The sequence below is a fragment of the Suricata suricatta genome, chromosome 7 (genome assembly GCF_006229205.1).
Source record: "Suricata suricatta isolate VVHF042 chromosome 7, meerkat_22Aug2017_6uvM2_HiC, whole genome shotgun sequence".
NCBI classification, from domain to species: domain Eukaryota; kingdom Metazoa; phylum Chordata; class Mammalia; order Carnivora; family Herpestidae; genus Suricata; species Suricata suricatta.
In genome coordinates, this window is record NC_043706.1 from 96,021,015 (window position 1) to 96,044,069 (window position 23,055).

At 34.8% G+C, this 23,055-nt stretch overlaps 1 protein-coding gene across 6 annotated transcripts in view; it reads right to left on the reverse strand.

Moving 5' to 3' along the window:
* Positions 1–23,055, reverse strand: part of REV3L (REV3 like, DNA directed polymerase zeta catalytic subunit) — a 178,179-nt gene that overhangs the window by 154,407 nt on the left and 717 nt on the right. The window contains exon 1 of one of the 6 annotated variants that reach the window (XM_029945423.1): positions 13,834–13,941. The exons of the other annotated variants lie outside the window; for them this stretch is intronic. The gene's annotated coding sequence lies outside the window, so the exon portion shown is untranslated. Of the gene's footprint in view, positions 1–13,833; positions 13,942–23,055 lie in introns of those variants that run through there. 6 annotated transcript variants of the gene reach the window in all.

A 23,055-nucleotide genomic window follows, 5' to 3' on the forward strand; every position in this document is an offset into this window, starting at 1 on the left:
AATGATGGCACAAAGGACTAATTAACTCTGAGGCAAGTCAGGAAAGCTTCATAATGAAGGTGATGTCTCAGGAATTTTAAAATATTCACTGAATGGAAATGGTTATTTCCTTCAGAGGAATGGCATTCATTCACTAATCAAACATTTAATGAGGGACAACACTTCACCCAGCACTCCACACCAAGAAGAGACAGAGTCCCTGCTTTCCTTAAGCTAAAAGTAAATGCAGAGCCATGAGATAGGCATCTGAGGAAGAGTAAGTAGTTTGGACTAAAAGGCAAAGTGCTTAGGGAAGAATAAGATGAGGCTGGGAAGGGATTCAGGTATCAGATTATGGAAAAGTCATCCAGAGTTTTACTCTATACTGTAGGCTGTTTGAGAACTTTAGAATATATAAGAATCATTAGTGGCACTTGCCAGAAGTACACATTCCTAGACAACCCCAGAGGTTTTTATTTCATATATCTGGGATGGACCTCAGGAATCTGTATTTTTTAAAGATTATTTTTAATGATTTTTTTGAGGGGGGGAGAGGGAGAGAGCGAGCAAGGCGGAGCAGAGAGAGAGGGAGAGAAAATCCCAAGCAGGCTCTGTGCTGTCAGCAGAACCCCACATGGGGCTTGAACCCATGAACCTTAAGATCATGAACAGAGATCAAGAGTCGGACACTTAACCAACTAAGCCACCTAGGGGTGCCAGGAATCTGTCTTTTTAATGAATACCCCAGGTGTTTCTAAAACAAGCCTATCCATGAGCTACTACTCAGGAAACACCTCTACAGAAAACAGGAAACTAATGATGACTTCAAAGAGGACAGTAAAGTGAACAGATTATATGTTTTATTAATTTTCCCCCTAATTATAAAGTAATACAGGCTTTATAAAATATAAAGAGCCCAAAGAAGAAAAACATTATACAAATCCATAACCTTCACATTCAGTATTTTGTTATTTCTCTAATGTTTATATTATATAAACTTTTAAAGAGAAGGATCATATTGTACAGACTATCTTGAAGTCTATTTTCTTCACTTAAGCATGTGAACATTTCCCCTTTCTATTCTTTCTTGGATTTTTGATGGCTATCTGGCAGGCCACATGCATCATATAGATGTAACTACCCTTCATTTTTCTTTAGCACTTAGGTTATTAGCAATTTTTCACCTAGTTTCCTATACCACTGTCAAAATGTCAACATTTGGAAAAAAAAAATCTGGGTTTTAGAAAGATCAGTCTAGTGACATCATAAGGGCTGAATTTGAAATGAGGTGAATTCAGAGATAATCTGAGAGGCTACTATGATGGTCCAAGCAAAAGAAATGAGACCTCAATTAAAATTGTACTCAATTAAAATAGTAACAATAGAAATGGATAGAGAATGAATTTGATGGTCTACTATCTACATGTAAAGATTTGTCATCTGCTTAAGTATATATACAAAGAAATAATTCCTCTTCTTCAATAAATATTTACCAAAGCCCTACAACATATCAAAGAATGATTACTAAGAAAAATATATCAGGATAAAAAAATACTACACACTTGCACTTTTATTTGTGTACATATGCATGCATAGGATCAGGATTCCAATTGCATTTAAGTAATTTAGAGTCTTCCTTTTTTATCAAAGGAAAAACAATTCCCTGTTCTGATTCTCCAACTTCAAAAGTAGAGCCAGAAAGTGTCACAGTTGTCAACGAAAGCTTGACCCTCTGTTCTCAAGTTATAAGCTGGGGCTGTAGTGGGAATTTAACACACTAAACAAGAAACTGCCCATGATCAGGTTTACTTCAGTTTTTAGAAAGAATCTGCATATACTGGGGCTTTCTGCCAAAAAAGCAAATGTTTCATGCATTTGGCTCCTTGTCCTTTCATGTGGCTAGTGTCCAATATCAACTTGGAGATCTCTCCATTTCAAAATCTGCCAGCTACTGAAACATGGGTCAAACAAAACATTTTTCCTTCGATGAAAAAGTGTAATGTATCATGACAAGGAATCTTACTAGATAAAGCTGAGATCACACAAAAATGCTTACAATGAGCCAGTTCCACCTAACACTTTCTTAATACTAATACCCATTAAGGTTCAGATTTTGAAAGTAAGGCTTTTTTTATAATTAAATATTAGATTCTTGAATCACACATATCCAAAAATTCTTTATTTAGTAAATCTGACACACCTCAATTGATATAAATGAAAAAAATCAGCAAATCTTACTTTCGAGATAACATTCCTTTTTTTATTCATCCACCATATAATTCTTTAAAAAACTAGAAGTCTCATTTATCACTTTTGATAATTCAAAACTTACATATATACTCAAAAAACTTTCCCACACTTTGAAATATCCAAGTTTTATTTATACTAGTTGGTTTATTAATTTTTAGTGATCTTAAAGCTTCCTTTTACACTTCCAATTAACTTCCAAGACTTTCCCAATTAACACAAAACCAAAACATACTGATTTCTTACTTGGACTATACCTCATGTCTATTTAATTCTGCATAGTCCCAGGGGTGCCTGGCTGGCTCAGTCAGTACAGCATGCAACTCATGATCTCAGAGTTGTGAGTTTGAGCCCCACATTGGGGGATAAACATTACTTAAAAATAAAATCTTTTTAAAAAATTCTACATAGTACTAGAAGAGTAAGAAATAAACATATCTGGGTCTAGCTACTTCATAATATGTAGTATAAATTTTTTATTCCTAATTAAATATGTACTATTAGAATAACTGAAGCAGGATTCAGAATGAAAATCTAGTGAATTTCAAGTGATTAACATAGGTAGAAAAATAAGACATATAAACGTAAAATTAAAACATACTTTGGTCTCTAAGTCATTATAATTATTATGCTCTATCTTCATAACAATAGCCACAATCTCATGGTCCTCAAATCTAATCAGACTGTTTTTAGTTGGGACAAAATTTATTATAAACTTACATTTTTACTAATAATCTGAAAGATCTCAGGATATGCCAAAAAAGTACATGACTTTATACTATAGGGTCACCTTCTGAAATATCAATACGTCAGGAATAGCAACAATTATTATCATCAAGGTAATCTCCCTAAAAGAGAAATCTCCTACCAGAAAAAAAAGTGGGGGAAAATAAGAACTATGAGGCAGTATCTGATGACCTAACATCCACTTAACTGAAATCACACAGAGCAAAGAGAACAGTTCAAAACAAATACATGAAAAAATAATGGCTGAGAATTTTCCGAATAAAATAAAAGATACCAAACCACAGAACCAAGCAGTTCAGAGAACACCAAGCAAAAGCAAATAGACATATCATGTTCAAAAGTAAAGGCAAATCATATGCAAAGACAAAGAAAATCTTAAAGATGGGGAAAAAAAAGACGTAATATGTCAAATCAAAGATAATAATTACAGCAAAACTACAAAAGCCAGACAACAGCAGAGTGGTTATCTTTTGAAAGATAAAAGGGGGAAAAAACAAAGGCAACCCACAATTCTATGTTCAGCAAAAATATTTTATAAAAATAAAGGAAAAATAAGTCTCTTTTAGAAAGATAAAAACTGAGATACTTTATTACCACTAGACCTGCACTACTTAAAATAAATGTTATAGGAAGTTCTTCGGGCAGATGGAACAGATACCAGACAGAAACCTGGATCCACACAAAGAAATCAGCCTCCACTAGAAATGACATAAATGAAAGTCTTCATTTCTTTCTTTCTTATAATTGCTCTAAAAAGATAACTGTCTAGAAGTACCTGGGTGACTCAGTCAGGTAAGTATCTGACTTCAGCTCAGGTCATGATCTCGCGTTTTTGAGTTCGAGCCCTGCATCAGACTCTGAAGACAGCTCATAGCTTGGAGCCTGCTTTGGATTCTGTGTCTCCTTCTCTCTGCCCCTCCCCAACTCATTCTCTCTCTCTCTCTCTCTCTCTCTCTCTCTCTCAAAAATAAACATCAAAAAAATTTTTTTAAAAAGCTAACTGTCTAAAGCAAAAATAGTAGCAACATATTGTGTGTTGATAGCATATATAAGAGTAAAATGTAAGACAACAAAAGCACAAAAAATAAGCAGGAAGAATTGGGAATCTTTATAGTACATATAAAACTATGTATTTATGATAGAAGACTTTGCTTAGTTACAAGTGTATATTTCAAATCCTATAGCTGCCACTAAATTAATTTCAAAAGGTATAAATAAATAAGCAAAAAGTGGAGAGAAAGGGAATAAAAAATATCCAAGTAATCCAAAAGCAGGAAAATAAGGCAAAGAGCAAAGATAATAATAGAAAACACCTAGGACTGCGGTAGATTTTTAGTCTAACCATATTATTAATCACATTAAATGTAAATGATCTAAACACACGAATTAAAAGACAGACTATTAGATTAAATGAATAAGCGTGCTATATGCTATGAAAAACCCATACAAAAGCATAAATGGGTTGAAAGTACAAGGATGGAAAAAGATGTGTTGGGAGACGATTCCATATTGGTCTCTGTTGGGGTAGTAGTTTTTCAATTTACTTCTCTGTACTCTATCTGCAACCATCTCCCATCTGGAGTCAATAAAATGAAGATCCCAGAAATCTCATGTCTAATGACACCATTTACGAAATTTGTGGCAAGTTAACTGGTTCGTTTGCGAGAAGGTAAAATTTCAAACCCTTCAAATTCTTGACATGATACATCATGTAAATACTAATAAAAAAACTGGAATGGCTATATCAACAACAGACAAGAAGATTTCAGAGCAAGGAATATTAGCAAGGATAAAGAGGCCGCCTCACCAAGACAACATAATAATCCTATATACGTAAGGCCCTAACAAAGCTTCAAAATTCATGAAGGAAAAACTGAGAACTAAAGGAGAAATCAAACAAATCCACAAGTTGAAGACTTCAACACATGTCTTCTCAATATCTGATAAAACAATATGATAAACATATGGAAAAATTCAACCTTACTAGTGAGAGGAAATATACAAACTCACAGTGAGATACCATTTACACCTGTAAGAATGAATTTAAAACTTAAGAAGTCTGACAATTCTAAATGTTGGTGAAGATGTGTAACATCAGAACTCTCACACACTGCTGGTGGGAATACAATCTGGTAGCACCACTTTAGGAAACAATGTGGCATTACCTAGTAAAGGAGAATTGTGGACGTTCTTACCTCAGCTATTCAACCCCAATTATAACCATATAAATTCTTATACATGTGCACTGGAAGACATACAACAGTTTTCATAACGGCATTGTTTGTAACTGGGGATAAAAAACAGGAAACAACTCAAATGTCCAAAGACAGGAGAATGAAAAAATAAAATTGTGATACAGTCATATGTAACGCAATACTGTATAGCAGTGAAAAAGAATGAACTACAGCTATATAATTCAATTCAACATGGATGATGTCCAAAAACAGAATGTTGGGGGGGGGGGGGATCACAGAAAAACAAGCACATTATAAATAGCTCCAAAAAAATAAAACTAAACAATATATTGTTTAGTGACATATACATTTGAGGTAAAACTATAAAGAAAAGCAAGGAAATGATTAACCAAAGGTCAAAACCAAAATTAGATAGGAGAGGAGGAGGCAATCAAATACTTCAAAGATATCTGTAATATTCTATTTCTTGCCCTAGATATTAAAATAGATATTTGTTATATCCTTTAATCTACATGTATTATAAATACCCTCATATTTTTATATATTTATAATTTAAAATCCTTACAAAGAATAAGCAACAAATACTGATTCACTCAGCAAATATTAAAAATAAGCCAAAGAAAATAAAATCACAAAATACAAATACATACATTAGTTCCAACTAGACACTAAGAATCACATGACTCAAAAAGGCCACATGGTTATACTTAACAGGATATAAAACACGACATAACACACCAGAAAGGCAGTGTCCAGTAATTTCTCTTCATCAGCAGTCTGCACAGCAATTCAAAGATACTCTCTTTGGCCCTCCCCAGGAGGCAGGCGTGTAGCAGAGGATGAGATCATGAGCGGTGGTGCAGTAACCACCTTAGCTGAGAAGTATCAAATAGCAACCACTATCTCCAGTTCAATAGACTGTCTCCTGAGCCTCACAACAGGCTCAATTACAAGAGTTATCAAACCCAGAGAATATTTCACACCTAAAAATATAACTTGATGGGGTATATCTCTCTTCATTCTGGATGTTAAATTAGTTTCCATCACTGATGAAATCACCAAAAGTCCTAAGGGCCTGTACAATCTGGAGACTTCTAAGTAATGCTTTGGTTAAAAACAAAAATAAAAACAAAAACACTATCTCATGTTATCCAGGAATAAGTTCTCTTCCACATGATAGAAGATTTGCAGTGAGAACAGAGGAAACACAAACCACAACCTAGATGAATGTTTTCATCTAACTGGGTTGTGCACAATTATTAATTCTGTGTATCTGGGATGGCAAGTCTATCAGCTTAGAAGTAAAAAAAAACAAGACAATTAAGCAGATTTTCCATACTCTGCCTCCTGGCAAACACCAGGAATGAATAAATGGCTTCTTGTTCATAGATGGATAAGCATGGGACCTATATAAACGGCAGCATCAATGAAAAATCTTAGTGTCAGTTGTTATGTTGGGAAACAGAAGAAACACAGAAAGTATCTGCTGTATGTCTCAATAAAATACAAGAAAATTAAGTTCCTGTAAAACATCTTTCATATGGAAAGATAATCCATTAAAAAGACCAAGAAGAAATGAGAACATGATAGATATATGCAGACTAAGATATAAACCTATGGAACTCTAAGAAATAAGAAAAAACAAAGGAATAAACAACAAAATTAAGTTCTGCACTCAAGATGAGAAAGAACAATCAATACTGTAAAAAACCTATCAGTAATGTAGAAGATTAAAATAAAAATGTTCACTGATAATGTAAAAGACAATGTTACAAATAAGAAGGAAGACAGGTATAAATAAAGAAATATGAACCAATCCATCAATAAGAGGCATTTAATTTTTTTTAAGTCTTAACAAATGAAATGAAAGCAATAGTCAAAGGTATAATAGACGACTATCCCAAAATAAAAAGCACCAGCGTTTCTATATCAGAAAGACTTTGTCTTAGTCAAAAGTAAAAGATAACCAGAATAATGGCTAGACAATCGTAAAGGAAAAGCCTGGGACACATGAATACCATATTGAGCCAGGCTTTCAACTAATACATGCATGCAACAAAAAGACATTTTTCAGATATTCAAAGGTTCAGGAAAAGTAACCCACATGAATATCTTCCAAAAAATAGTACCTGCCATATATTCGTGGCAACCAAAAGAAAAAAAAAATCTAAACTGGAACCCAAGAATGAGTATAATAAACAGATTAGTGGTGGTACTACATACCCAATTAGTATGTAGAGTTGAGTCCAAGTTGTTCTACCAAAATTTAATACATAAGCTAAAAATTTTTTGCAAGAAAAGATATACAGTCTAAAATATATTCCACATTTAAAGATTATAGTTGAAAATATTCAACAGTCTTAAAGATTAACTTGGGAAGCTGACTGTGTAAAAAAGCTTTATAAGCTAAATTCCTTGTATTACATAAGAGAATATTTTTGATTTGTTCTTAAATTATATAGTTACGATACATTTCTGTACATATGCTTTTATGCACTTTTAAAATAAAACTATCTTGCAAAAAGCCAAGAGTAAAACAAAATTAATAAAATGTACAAAATTACTGGAGTAAAAGTCAAAAATATCAATTACAACAAATTTTTATTGCTTAAAGCCTTTCTTTTGTAAAAATTCTCAGATGGGGTTAAAAAAATGAAATCACATAACAAAAGATCAAACATAGTGAGAGGTAATGATATTATGGAAATAGTAAACTAAAAGGAAACAGGGAATAACAATTTTGATTTCGGATAAGAAGCAGGATTCAAGAAGAAAAGAATTAAAGAGTCTCTTTAAACTGGAAAAATGTTTACAGTGATACTCAAATGCAGTGAAGGAACTAGCTGTTTGTTATAGGCGTGGTACAAAACAAGTTTAAAACTTTAAAGTAAGCATTTGGAAACTCTTAGAGCAACCAGACAGGAGAATTGCATACCTGTTTAACATAATATTAAAAAAGGAAGTTTGTATTTTGCTTGGTTTTCCTTCCTTGTTTCATTTTTCTAGTAATTCACTTCTAATGTATTTTAAAGAAGTATTAGAAAAAATTTGATTTTTTGCCACAAATAGTTTGAAAAGCACTGCCATAAAAGACCTATTAGTTAGGAAGTTTCTTTCATGTGCCAAATAACTTAACATCAAAATATACAAAGTTAAAACAATTAGAGATGCCAGGCAAAAATGAAGAACAAAATGAAGAAAGAATCAATTTCATTCCATGACAGACTACATAAAAAAATGAGCATACATGGGGCGCCTGGGCGGCTCAGTCGGTTAAGAGTCCGACTTCGGCTCAGGTCATGATCTCATGGTCCATGGATTCAAGCCCTGCATCAAGCTCTGTGCTGACAGCTCAGAGTCTGGAGCCTGTTTCAGATTCCATGTCCTCTCTCTCTGTCCCTCCCAGCTCTTTCGCTCTCAAAAATAATAATAAAAACATTAAAAAAAATTAAGTGTTGGGCGCCTGGGTGGCTCATTCGGTTAAGTGTGCAGCTTCGGCTCAGGTCATGATCTCATGGTTTGTGGGTTCAAACCCCACGTTGGGCTCTGTGCTAACAGCTAGGTCAGAGCCTGGAGCCTGTTTCAGATTCTATGTCTCCCTCTTTCTCTGACCCTCCCCTGCTCATGCTGTCTCTGTCTCTCAAAAATAAAAACAGAAAAAAAATTTATAAAAAAAAATTAAGTACAGAGGATGAAAACAAATCATGAGACGTCATTATTTTTTTTTTTAGGAAGTCATCCATTAGAAGATGTCCCATCAGCTTAATATCAACCTTTCAGAAGGGAAAATTACTGTATTAAATGTATACACTGCAAGATGTATTACAACCTCAGAAATGCCTAAATATCTTTTAGTCAAGGAACCATATGTCCACAACTTGGTATCAAACAAATGAACAACTTTTTTTACTGAAGTATAAGTGATGTACAATATTATACTCGTTTCAGGCATAAAACTGCGATTCAATAATTATATTCATTATGAAATGCTCACTATGATTTAATTATAGTTAAAACCTTCTGGAAAACCTTTAAATTGGCAATGAAACGTTTATAAAGATACTGACAATATAACTGACCCTAAAGAACACTTCAACAACTTTGAAAACTACGTTAAGTAACTCAAGACACACTCATCTCTATAGCCTTGGGGTTTTCTAATCCCCTTATATACAGAAGTCAAGGGGAATAATCAATATTCACAATAGTATTTTACAATGTCAGATCCCACACAGGTCACAGATGCCTCTGCTACCCTCTTACAATCTTATTAAAAATGACACTGTTTGGATAGTGACAGCAATACTACTTTCTCAAAAAAGGTCAGAGTCTGTTGTTTTCCTCTATCTGGCCCACTGGGAAAAGGCTAGTCTAATCTAGCCACCCTAATATAGCTACATGGTTGATTAGGTAAAGGCTGCCTAAATAGATAAAGAGTTATATATGAGTTAGAGTATTGCCCAAACTACTGCTATTATTTATGTATGTTCTGTACACTTTATACACACACACACACACACACACAAACTGAACTGGACAAGACTCAAAGCAATATTAACAAGTTATTCTAAGTAAGACAAGTTTTCTCCATCTTTGCTACACAGTCTAGTCATCTAAAAATAGCCCCAAAAGGAGTGGTCTCACAACATAAACAAACTTAGGAAAAAGTAAGTCAAAAATAAGATCCTTTTGAAACTATTCATTTTAAGTCAAGACATAGCATTTTAAAAGGTAAGTTCTAGGGGCTCCCGGGTGGCTTAGTCGGTTAAGCGCCGGCTTCGGCTCAGGTCATGATCTCACAGTTTGTGGGTTTGAGCCCCGTGTCAGGCTTTGTGCTGACGGCTATCTCAGAGCCTGGAGCCCGCTTCAGATTCTGTATCTCCCTCTCTCTCTGACCCTCCCCTGCTCACACTGTCCTTCTCTCTCAAAAATAAATAAAAAAAACATTAAAAAATTAGAAAAAAAAGGTAAATTCTTTAAAGAAGAAGTGATAAAGTCAGGATCTTTTTCTTCCCCTCCCATGACTAATGTTTTAAAACTAACTTCAACTAAGTATGATCTAAAACCTCATGTAAGATATAAAAATTTCTTTATAAATTAAAAAAATTTTTAATAAAATGCATTTACTGTAAGAATAACTGGGAAAAATATCTGAGAGTCAATTCATTGAGACCAATTTTCCTATTACATGATAAGATCCTTGGAATCAATAAATAGAAGATCAAAACTCAAAAACAGAAAGTGGATAAAAAAATAAACATGTAGTACATCAAGAAGAAAATACAAATGACTCTCAAGCATATGGAAAGACACTCAATCTCACTCATAATAAAAGAAATGCAAATTAAACCTACACTGAGATCATGTTTTTATCTATTGGATTGGCAAAGATCAAAACACTTGAGAACAGAATCTTGGTAAGGGGATGGAAAGTCTCATATTGCTGGTGGGAGTACAGATCAAAACAACCTCTGTTACACTTCTTCTCTTGAAGATATTCTTTCTTGTAAGACATTTAAAAAACAGTACACAAGATATAATCTGTCTAGCGTAGGCTGTTTGTTGTTTTCAAAAAATTGTTATAATACCTGCTTTTATAGAATTCTGTTCATATAATGAAGCAGATAGGTAGGCAAGTTTTAGAAACTTGGATGATGGGGGCGCCTGGGTAAGTTCAGTCACTTAAGTGTCCGACTTCGGCTCAGGTCATGATCTCATGGTTTGTGGGTTCAAGTCCCTCATCAGGCCCTGGACTGACAGTGTGGAGCCTGCTTGGGATTCTCTCTTCCTCTCTCTCTCTCTGCCCCTCCCCCACTCATGCTTTCTTTCCCTCAAAATTAAACTTAAAAACAATAAAAAGAAACTTGGATGATGATCACAGTGGTCTTGCTCCATCTAATGCTCACCTGATACCTTAATGTGCATTTAGTGGGTACTCAGAGTAAATGTTTGTTGGGTAAACGGGACCAGGAATGATGCTAAGGGGTGATGAGAATGGAATAAAACAAGAACAAGGAATTAGCTAGATTTATCTGAATTGTTGAATAGATTTTTAAACACTATACTCTTTCAGGAGCAGAGCACTGTCACACTGACAATTGTTTCCTAAAAAATGAATCAGTCAGCAACAATGATATAGATTATTGCAATAATCGCCCCCTAATGAGTCACACACTCCTGGGAAACCATTTCCACACAGACTCAGCTTGGCCATGTGATATGCTTTGGCCCATAGGACAAGATAAAATATATAGGGCTTGCCTTTACTTGCTGCTTCTGTAAACCCTACTATTGCCTCCAGCTGAAGGCCCGCCTCCTGGAGACACACGGCCCTCCACCTAGTCCACAGCAAGCACCAACAGCCACACATATGAATGAAGCTACCCTAGACCAACCAGCTGCCAGCCGAGCTCTCAGCTGACTGCGCCTCATAAGCAGCCCAGCCGGCAGCAGGAGAACCGCTCGACTGAGCCAAAAGGCTGGTTTTGTGCCACTATGTTTTGGGGAGATTTATTATGCAAAAAACTCATACAAGTGGAGAGAGCAGTAGGATTGGGGATTAAGGAAAATTTGTTTTACCTGGTTCTGTTTGTTAAATTTCACAATGTGAATATATTCATATACTACTTGTTTAATCAAACTAAACTTACAAAGATATTTTGTATCAAACTGATAGCAAAGTCCCACTATCACCTTATAAAAATATATACATAAAACAAAAACAATCCAGTCCAAATGGGAACATGAGTTTGAGAGGAGACATTAATATTGTTCAGGAAAAAAAAGGGTCAGTGTAGAGTAGCAGGGTATACTATCATACACAAACAAAAAAGTGAATTAAGAATAGATTCATGTTCACTGTCGTCACTCAGTCATGGCTATCATCAAATTCCAAAGTGTTAGGACACATACATTTCAGAATTTGCTTCTTTATTCCTTCTGTTTAGGACAGTACATATTCCCTCATTTTAATCCTCACATAATATGAGGTAAATATATGGTGAATAACTTTAGGCAAGAGTTAATTAACCTCTTCAAGCCTCATTTCCTCAACTGTAAAATGGGGATAATAGTGCTCATTTTATAGAGTTCTTTTAAAGATTAAAACAACTCACTGGACAAATAGTGGTCAATTAATGGCTTATAACCTGTCAGTAAAATGATGTAAAAGTAATGTCTCTTGACTAACCTGGCTTCTATTTTTTTAATTATGTTTTTTATTTTTATTTGAGAGGCAGTGTGAGCAGGGCAGGGAAAGAGAGAGAGAGGGAGACAGAGGATCTGAAGGAGGTCTGTATGGACAGCTAGAGAGCCTGATGTGAGGCTCAAACTCATGAACAGGTGAGAGCACAACCTGACCCAAAATCGATGCTTAACCGACTGAGCAACCCAGGTGCCTCTTCCTGGCTTCTACTTAAACCATTAAGCATCATCAAACAAGATGTGATTCATTAAAATTAATTTGAAAATCTTTCTAATGACTTCATGAAAAATTTAAAAGACAATATTATTAAAACAAAACCAAACCCGGGAATACATATAAAAAATCCGGTGAAGAAATGCAAACTCTGGGCAAATGAATTAATTCATTTGGTCCACATTCCACAATCCTACATAGGTTTAAAATCAAAGGCTTCAATTCTTGTGTGTTGTGAATTCACAAAAGGCAAAATCAAGAGACGAATAAATCTTGTCATCACTTTTGTGATCTCTGACACACACACTTTCAATTCATTCTACCATCATTTTTTTTTTAAAAAAAGGCATTACTGAAGACTTTGGAAAATAAGGCTATTTCACAAGAAATAAACTTAATCTAATTTGTAGCATTGGAAAATTACAATTAACTCCTCAGATCAATGGCTTAACATTGCCCTTTTTCATGGCAAGATCAGGCCTAGACACTTTCTTTCTCTATATACATTAAGAATTAAAAAAGAAAAATCAGGCCTAATGGTTATTTAAGAAAAAAGAATAGTCAATTTTTTAAAAGAGTACTATAAACAGGTAACTACCTAGCCTGAAGACATGAGTCAGTGACCAATTGCAAAAAGCTTTACACTACAATGTGCAGGTATTTTAGCTTGCCCTATTATGAGAAAGGAATGCAATGAAAAGTCCATTTGTCATTTCAATTATTTTAAAGAGTGCTTAGTATATATGAAGTAATGTGGCAGATTCTGGAATTAGAAGGGCAAAGAAAGTAACGCTTATGTTACTATTATGCCATACATTTGGTGATTATTATATTTAATCATAATAATCCAATGAGATAAGAATTATTAAAACTCATCTTACCAAAGAGGAAATTAAGGCTCACAGAAGTAAATAACTTGCCGAGGGTCTCTGAACAGAAGGCAGTGTAGGGGGTACTAGGGGGAAGGGCAGGGAGGCACACAAGGGCAGTGCCATGTGACTATCCCTACATACAAACACAGCATTCAGTGTAGGAAGCCCTTTGTCAGCAATGTGAAAGGGGGCTAAGACCTCGGGAAACCAAAAAGATAACCTTTTGGGAATGGGCAAAGGAGTCACAAAAGGCTTTAAAAAGAAGTTAATATTTGAGTTGTTACTTTAAGGATGAGTAGGATTTACCAACTTCAATGCCAAGTCTCACCCCCACCCCCCCTCATCCCCAATATATTAACCAAAATAAATTACTTACTTGAAATTGAGAAAAACAATTTTGAGAGAAATCTTCCTCAGATATATTATTCCATAGTTTTAAAACAAATAATATGATGACAGTTTAATTTTTAGGTTGCTTTTATGTGGCTTGTCTTGGTTTTTATTCTGAAATGAAATTTAGATTAGTCATTTTCTTGTTCTGAAAAACTAGGAGTATGCCAACATGTTTTAACTTCACATTTTTTCACATATCAACATGTATTCTTACTTACAAAATCTTCCATTTCACCATCTCAAACAAACCCTAATTTAATATATAAATTACTTTGAAGTGTAAATATATATGCAAAATAAGATTTCTTTTAATTATAATTGTACTTCCTTAGTAATTGTAATAAATGGAAGAAAAATAGAAAAGTCTTGTTATTTTGTTATAGATTACACAAGCATTTTTGAGGTAACACGTTTCTTTTATTATTTGAATTGTTTATGTAGTAAGTGCTCTCTCAACCCAAAGAAAATTAAATAACTACCCCCAAGGAAATTGACCTCAAATTCTTAGTATTTCCCACAACTATCCTCTAAAAAGAAAATAGAATTGGACAAAAAAACCCCTAACATTTACAATGACAATTACTACTCTTTTTGCTCAGAATTTACTTTGCTAGGCATATATTCAATTTCTGCTGCAGAAAACAGTCCAGTTTGCCAATACTAATTAAGTAACAAAATATTTTTCACTGAAAAAAAAAAAGATTTAAAAAGCTACAGAGAACTGGAAGAAACATTGATCATCTGAAAAAACTTAAAATGACAAAAACAAACAAAAAAGCCCAAAAAGCAACAATAACAAAAAATACACCTGCACACCAAAAGGTTAAATAGACTGTTATTAAGAGGGTTTTATTTTTTACTTTTGATTTGTTTTGGTCTCAAAAATGTATCTACTTCATGTTTTAACAGTAGAGTTTTGTTTTAATTTGCCTAAGACACCTACTCCTGCCCTATCTGTATCTCACCTGGAAACTTATTCATTAACTAACACATTTTACCCAATTTATTGTACCTTAATTCTATTTCCTCTCTTATTTAGTATAACTGTGGTGTTGAAATGGTAACCAGGTACCAGAGTAACACACAACATAACATATCCTATATCTTAATAAGTTGCTAAGTATTTTTTTGAAATGTTTAAGGCTAATGACATCCTTTGAAATCTGTTTAACCCCAACCTCCTTAAACCTGAATCAATTTTCACTCATTTTTTTTTTTTACTGAACAAATTCTAGTCCAATCAAAAACAAGGAGAGAGAAAATTAAAACATCAGAGGAACTTGAAAGGTCTCCTGATACCTCTAAGTATCAATTTTTGCTTATGTTTGTCCTAAATTCCTCTTACTATGCTACAGCCCTTTTTTTCTTTTTAAGGGGGATAACTACAATCATCACCAAACAAATCCCACTATCACCTATTCTACTGGAAGTTTCTAAGCACTATTGGACACAGTAGGCCCTTACAGACTTCTAAACTGTACACATGCAGGTGTTCTAATAATTCCTCTAAGGTTCAATATGTTCGCCTTTCAATTATCAATGCCTTTCTCTAATTTCCCGTTAGGAATGGGGAGCCAGTGAGAGCTGAGAGTTAAGATCCCGTTTTCAAACCTAGCCACACAAGTAACTATAGGACACTGGACAGATCTCTGAGCTTACCTACCTAGATTCCAGTTTTCTTTGTATAAAATGAGATCTGACCAGACCAGTGTTAACTAATCTTTTTCAGGTTGTAAATAATATTTGTTTGGCACAACAACATGTGGAGGCATCAACATGGTGTTTTGTGAAAAAATTATCACATTTCCTTTATATAATTATAGAAGAAAATTAAAATTTAAATAAAGTTTGTAGTAGTATGAATTAATTTCAAATCCAACCTTTTTCACATCAGGAATAATATTTCAAAATAACAATACATTTATTTTTGCAGAACATACATGCACTATTAGCAATCATTTTGCAGCAAGCTAAATTACATATCAGATGCATGTGACTAGGAGATCCAACAGCTATGAATACAGAAATTCAGGACTAGAGCTGGGCTTCCCAGGACAACCAACATTCCTGCTACCCTCTGCTTTCACTGACAATGGGCTCCACCTTGTGCTGTGTGACACCCTCCTCAGGCACCCCAAATATAAACTCCAATAGTAGCTCCATGATCCCTTCTCCACAAGAGGCAGTTGCATACTCTGCAGTTAGCTGAAGTAGATTCCAAATAATAAAGGACTTCCTCTAATGCACTGAAAATATAAAAAGGTGCAGTAACTGCGGGTTGTTGCTCATCATGTTATCTGCTTCAATGAACCCACAGCTTTCCTTCAGATCCCCCTCCACTAGGGCCACCCTCCAGTGAGCAACATACCATCAAAGGGAAATTCTGGTTTAGAAGACCTCTAGCAATATCTAAAATTCAACAGTATTGGAGTAATCATTTGATAACTGTATTACAGACTTTTGCTTCTGTTCTTCCTTACCAATTCCTGCACACACAACATAATTTAAAACACTAAATTTGAATAGGTATTACACGCACATGGTAAAAAATATTTCAAAATTACCAGTCTCCCACCGTTGTCCTTTAGACTGCCAGTTCCTCTCACTGCAGACAACCAGTTACCAAATTCTCATGTATTCTTTGATATACACACAGACACATACACACAGACACATACACACACACCTATATATTTTATATGTATTTTTTTAAACCATACAAATAGCAACATACTAAACATGGAGTCTCAGATCTTGCTTTTTTTTTTTTTCTTTAATATACCTTAGACATGGCACCATACCAGTATACATAGTATTGCCTCATTACATTAAGGGCTGCCAAATATTCCATTGAATAGATATACCACTATTTACTTAACCACTGTTGGGTTTGGGTTGTTTCCAATTTTTTGCAATGACAAACAATGCTAACACAAAATTTTTACATGTTCATTTAACAAATATGTAAAATATTTGAGGATGAAATCCTTAAATGAAATTGCTAGACTAAAATATTTGTATTTAAAATTTTGAAAATGATTTCTGTATTGCTTTCCATAGAAACTGAACATTTTATATCCCAACCAGCAATATGAGAATGCCCATTTCTTCATCATCTCATCTTCCCCAAGTTATATTATGTAATCAATCTTTCCTAATTTGATAGAAGATAAATAGTATGTTGTAGCATTAATTTACATCTTTTTTATAAATAAAATTGCACATCTTTTCACGGCTTATTTTTTCTACTGGATTATTTTTTAGGAGCTCTTTATTAAGAGGAAAGGAGTCCTTTGTGAAAAGTATACAAATAAGTTATTAATCTGTTTCTCTTTTAACTTTATGATTTTTTTCCTCTATAGAATTTCATTTATATTGTAAAAGTTAGCAATCTGGTTTCAGTTCTGCTTTATACTCTAAAAGGTCTTCACCATTCCTAGATTATATTAAAAATAATTATACTATGTTGTTTTGTTTTGTTTTCACATTTAAATCTTCCATCTCACCTCGAAGGCAACTTTTTATTTTTCTAGATGATTAACTGGCTATCTCAACACTGCTTATTAAATAATTTTTTTCCATACTAATAGGTAAAAGTAGCATATATTTTGATACTGTAAATTCTTATGTTTAAGTCAGTTTATGGCCTCCAACTCTGTTTCATTGCTGCCATATGCCAAAACTGCATTACTTTTCAAAACATTTTAAAATTAAAATCAGTTTTCATATAAATGGAAATTACTGGCTTTTTTAATATAAGAATCATTTTGCAGTTCCTAAACTGAATTTATATAACAAGGTTCTATACTATCATTATACAATCATGCATTGTGGTTGACACTTATTTTGGAGCCCAATATGAACTTCAAGTCTTTCTTGCTGTATTTCTGAACCATACGTAGAAATTCCAGTTCCTCCTTAATTTTGTACGCTTTTTTCCCCAAATTATAAAATCAACACACAGTCTCTTCAGACAACCTAAGATATTCAAAACATATCTCCCAGAGATAACCAACTTTTTTATTTTGGTGGGGTTTTTTCCTGGATTTTAATTAATGACTATTTTGCAAACTGATTTTTTCCACATAATATACTGACATCCTTGTCCCACATTACTTTAGATTCTTTTAAATATCATTTTAATGACATAAGTCCAGTTAATGTAACCATGTCCCAAATGTTTAATATTTGAGGTTGTACCCAGTGATAACTATCATCTACTGATTAATTCTTGCAAAAATGCTTGAGTTTCAGGCACTATGGTTAAGTACTGACTGTATAATAGTGAGCAAAAGTGAGCACATTACCAGCATTTATGGAGGTTATTGGGGAAAACAGACATTAGTCTCCAACATATATAAATTACAACTATAGCAAGTGTTATGAAGGAGAGTTTATGGAGTTTTGAGAGTCTATGATAGGGAAGGCTTCCCTGAGGAAAGGTAAATCAGAGTTTAGGTGAAGGAAAAGGAAAAACATTCTAGGCAGAGGGAACAGCAGGTACAAAGGCCTCATTGTGGAAGGTAGCATGGCAAGAATAAGGGACTGAAATAAGGCCAATATGGCTGGAACACAAAGAGCAAGGCAAGAAGAACATGGCTCAAGCCATGGCTGATAGAAAGGTAGGGGCCAGACTATGCAAGACCTTGAAAGACATGTAGACGCCACCACATAAGACTTGTAGCTTTGTCCTTATCCTAAATGCAATGGAAAGCTACTGAAGCATATCAAGTAGTAGGCTGATATAATCAGGTTTGCATTTCGAAAAGATCCCTCTGATTACAGTGTAGAAAACAGATTAGAAGGGAACAGAGTGGATTGGGCGTAGGCCAAGATTAGGAGGCTACTGTTGTAAATGCATCTAAAAATGCTAGTAGTTTTGATTAGGGTGGTGATGGATAATGAAAAGAAGTAGATGGATTCAAAAGATAATCAGATTTTGCCAAAAGATTTACATTCATAGATTAAAATCCCTAAAACTAAAATTATTGGGTCAAAAAACAACATTTCAAGGATTATGATATGCATTGCCAAGCTGCCCTGCCAAGAACAGTTTTCTCATTCGTGAATTACCTTTTTTCTGTTCCTCTATCAGAATTTTAAAATTCTTTTGAAATTCCTTTAAAATGACTTAATCCATACTTCCTTCATGAAGCCTTCCCTGATTCCCCTTTTTGCCTGCTAGTTGGTCACTAACATGTTCTCCTTTCAGTCCTTGCTTTCTTCTACACATTTCTGTCATACTCCAATCAAACTATGACTTATGTTTACATGTCTATCATTTCTACTACACTGTGAGAGTCTAGAGGATAAAAGTTGTTTATAATGACCACACCAAAAATACCTCAATATACATAGTAGGTTCTCATTAAGTGTTCATTGAATGAACAGAATTACTATCAATTAAGTGTCCAGATTTAAGAAGGCCCTGCTTTATCCTCTAATTTACTGATTGTGATTTTGAAGCTAATAACATTTGATACTCAAGGCTTCAAATGCCTACTAAATAAAATGACTAATTTTGTTTGTGGTAAATCACTAAATCTCAGCAGTGCTCCTGAAAAAACCTTTCTAATAATTATATCAAATTGGTACTATGTAATCTTAAAATGTTTTTAGATGGTTTAAGTGAAAATAGTTTTTTAAAAGGCTGTGAACACACAAGACTATTATTAGAGGAATTATCTGTAATGCTATAGTTTTCAAAATTGTACTCATCTCAAACTTAATCCACCAATTGACACACAAAAAAAATGAAGGTATTAAGCAACGACAAACTTATATAGCATTTCAGAATTTCCAATTTCTTATGCTGAAGAACTTGATTTCATATTTAACCGTTAGCATCTAGAACAATCTATTTAAATTTTCATTATCTGGAGGAAGACTAGAGGGGGGAGTGGCAGAGTTCCTTACAGTAATCTTAAAGACAAGCAGCTCCCTCTATAGTCTGTTTGGCCTACTTTGTTTAATTACTTGCTACGTGAACATCTCACTCACACTCTTCTATTTACTCCTACTCTGCATCTCAGCAGGGAAGCTTTTTGAGAGGATAATTTTGTTTAATTCGGTACTGAGAAAACTGAGAGAGCTTTCTAAACTCAACGAGGAGTTACATCAAGCAACTAAGCAAGAGTTGGGGTGTGAAAACTCAGATCCACCTGAGTCAGGTCCTCACAATTGAAGCCTTAGGATTTTATTTGAAGTGAATTCCCAGAGCAGTCATACCCGTATTCAAAACCAAGTGAAAAAACCTGCCCTGTACTTTAGTTATTTATAACCTTGCTTCTCTCCATTAAAACAAGATACCAAAACCTTAACATTGCTCAATACATTGCTACCTCAAAGCAATGTTCGATATATTTTTTTAAACGAGTGAAGAAAAGCAGATTTGTTGTTTTTTTTTTTTTAAATAATTCCATCACTCACATGAAAATTTAAGTAATTCTCTCAGGAATCAATATCCTCAGGGATTAAATCAGTCAGGATTTACCACTCAAAAGTGAATACGCCATTTTCTTAATACCTTTTCAAATTTCAGCAACACAAGATACAGGAGCTTTTAAACCTAAAACACTTAATCTATTTCTTAAACTACTCAAGATATGCCCTCAAAACACAGGACAATCAGAAGTCAACTGGACTGTTTTCTAAAGCAGAAAAACACGGTTTTTGCAACAATAGAAAAACTGAACTAGTAAAAATGTAAGAAATCAATCAGTTCATAATTTATAATACAAATATGAAATGGTCTTTTTATTTGGGAGAAAATTCTGCTATTTTTCAGGACTCATTTATAAAGTAAACTCAGTTTAAAAAGTTTTTCTCAAACCAAGATAAAGAATTAAGGAGTTCCAAATTAACTATTATATATGAAAGACTTAAGTTTATGGTACTTTATATAACATAGATTTATCATGTGTTACTATTTTTCATTAATTTATATAACTAATTCATAAGTATATAAATATAGTTTGTACTTTCAGATGATAAAACTGTCTTCATTAAAAATTCTAGCACTCAGACTTTTATTACTAAGCCAGATTGACCTATCTTTTATGTTAATTATCTTCAAATTTTATATTAGTAGGTGAACTGGACTAGTTTTCTTTGGGGAGAGAATTTAGAAGCAGATAATTGTAGTTTTTGTTTACAATTAATACTAATTTTATTGGGAATTTCTAACATGTTAAAAATGCTGGCTTGATTTCTGAAAGCTATAAACTCTAAAGGTACGCCAGTGACCTCAAATTTTTTTCACCTGTTGAAGAAACACAAAAGTTCTCATATTTGTAACTGAACTATATTTACAGCAAGCTCAATTTGATATGCCTTTAAAAGTTTCAGTTTCTTTGTATCAAGTTTCTTATCTTTCAATGTATGTACAAAAAATATTTTATATTCATTTAGATTATACATTTCAAAGTATATTTTTAAAAAAAATTTTAAGAGGGGCTGGTAATCCATTGTAAGATGTCCAGGAGTGAAGAAATAAATATCACAGAATAGTCCTTGTGTCTATTTTTTTATATTAAACACAAAAGTACCCATCATCTTTATTTCTTAAAGAATGTTTTCTCGTATTATAGAATTACTGCTAGGTCACAGTAGAAATTCACCCATTTCCACAAACACAAGTTTTCTATACAACAGCCTGAAAATCACTCAGGGATACATATTTAATGACTTGTGTAGAGAAAACAAAACAAAACAACTATGTGTAGAAAAGTAATCCAAACCATACAAACTTTGATACACAGATATGCCACAGTACATCCTATTAGCATGTCACTCTACGATTTGGAAATGGAGCTGAAAAGAGCTATATCAACGTCACTATCTTATTATTTCTCTGTGCCTGAAGTGAGAATGGTATATTACACTGAAATCCCAATTAGAAACAAAGACAGCACCAGTAAATATATAAAGGGCAGAAAAATCTATCCTTCAGAACTCCAGTGCCTCTATTTTCCAGCCTCCAAAATATCAGGTGTTATACTTTCAACAAACTAACAGCACTCAAATTCCCAATCTTCCAAGGGTTCCTATCACCAAAATCGTTTTCATTATTTTAAAAAGGAATACTCTATCAAAACTCACTAACACCACTTGAAATTTTTAACAGAGAATTCACAGTAAAAGAAAACTGCTTGAAAATGAGTGCTTGTGTTTGGGAAAGTGTTATTATCCGGGTAGTCCACAGAAACAGTAGTAATAAGAGGAATGGTGATTAGGGCAAGGAGCATCAAGTGGGAAATGCCTTCTAAAATCCCATAGGGCAATAATACAGCGCTAGAGATAAGAGCCTCCCTTTCTGGGAGGCAGCTCCATTATTTCATGCAGACGGTCCCAAGCATGTAGAAAACGAAAACAATTTAAAACCCTGTAAATTTAGCCACTACTTATTTATATTATTATAAGTCCCCAAGAGCTTTTGAGAATGTAGCTCCTGCCACTGTAGTCTCCCCACCCCACTCGTTCACCAAAACAGATTTTGTTTTAAAGATAACGCGTATTTAAAACGCAATACTACAACTCAGCATGGAGCATTTCTACAAGCTTGTGTTGCCGAGTTTGGCTGAGGTTCCTAAGAAATTCCCGCTGAGTGGGATATTTTACGCTGGGCAACAAACACATTTCCTACTTCCACGGGACCTCGTTTCCCTCCAAGCATTGCACCTGAGGATACTGCCCGGTCCCCAGACTCCGAGACTTAAACTCCAAGGAGTCGCGACCTGCACTCACAGCAGAACCACATGGTCACATCAATGAGAGAGATTATTTGGCCCCAGGCGCCACTCCTGAGCCCACGGCACCTCCGGAAGGGGCAGAGGAGGGCGCAGGCGAGAGGCGAGGAGGAGAGGCCGGCTACAGAGAGCTGACACTCCTCTCAAAGCCACGGCCAGAAAGGGCACTTGGGAAACGCAGGGGGCTGTCCGCAGTCCCACCGGCGTCCGACCTCGGCGCGCCGCCCAGCGAACCCGGTCCCGGAGGACATGGCGCGGCCACCTGACCCATCCTGCAGGGCCAGCGCCGTTCGCGGGCGCTCGCTCCCTCGGCCCGAGACCCGGAGTGCAGGTCCGGCCCCCGGCCGCCGCGCGCAGTGTAAACACTCGGCGCCCGCCGCCTCCCCGCCCGGGGAGGAGGGGGCGCAGCGCTCGCGAGGACCCACATTTTTGCGCCTCTTGTCACGCACCGGGGGAAA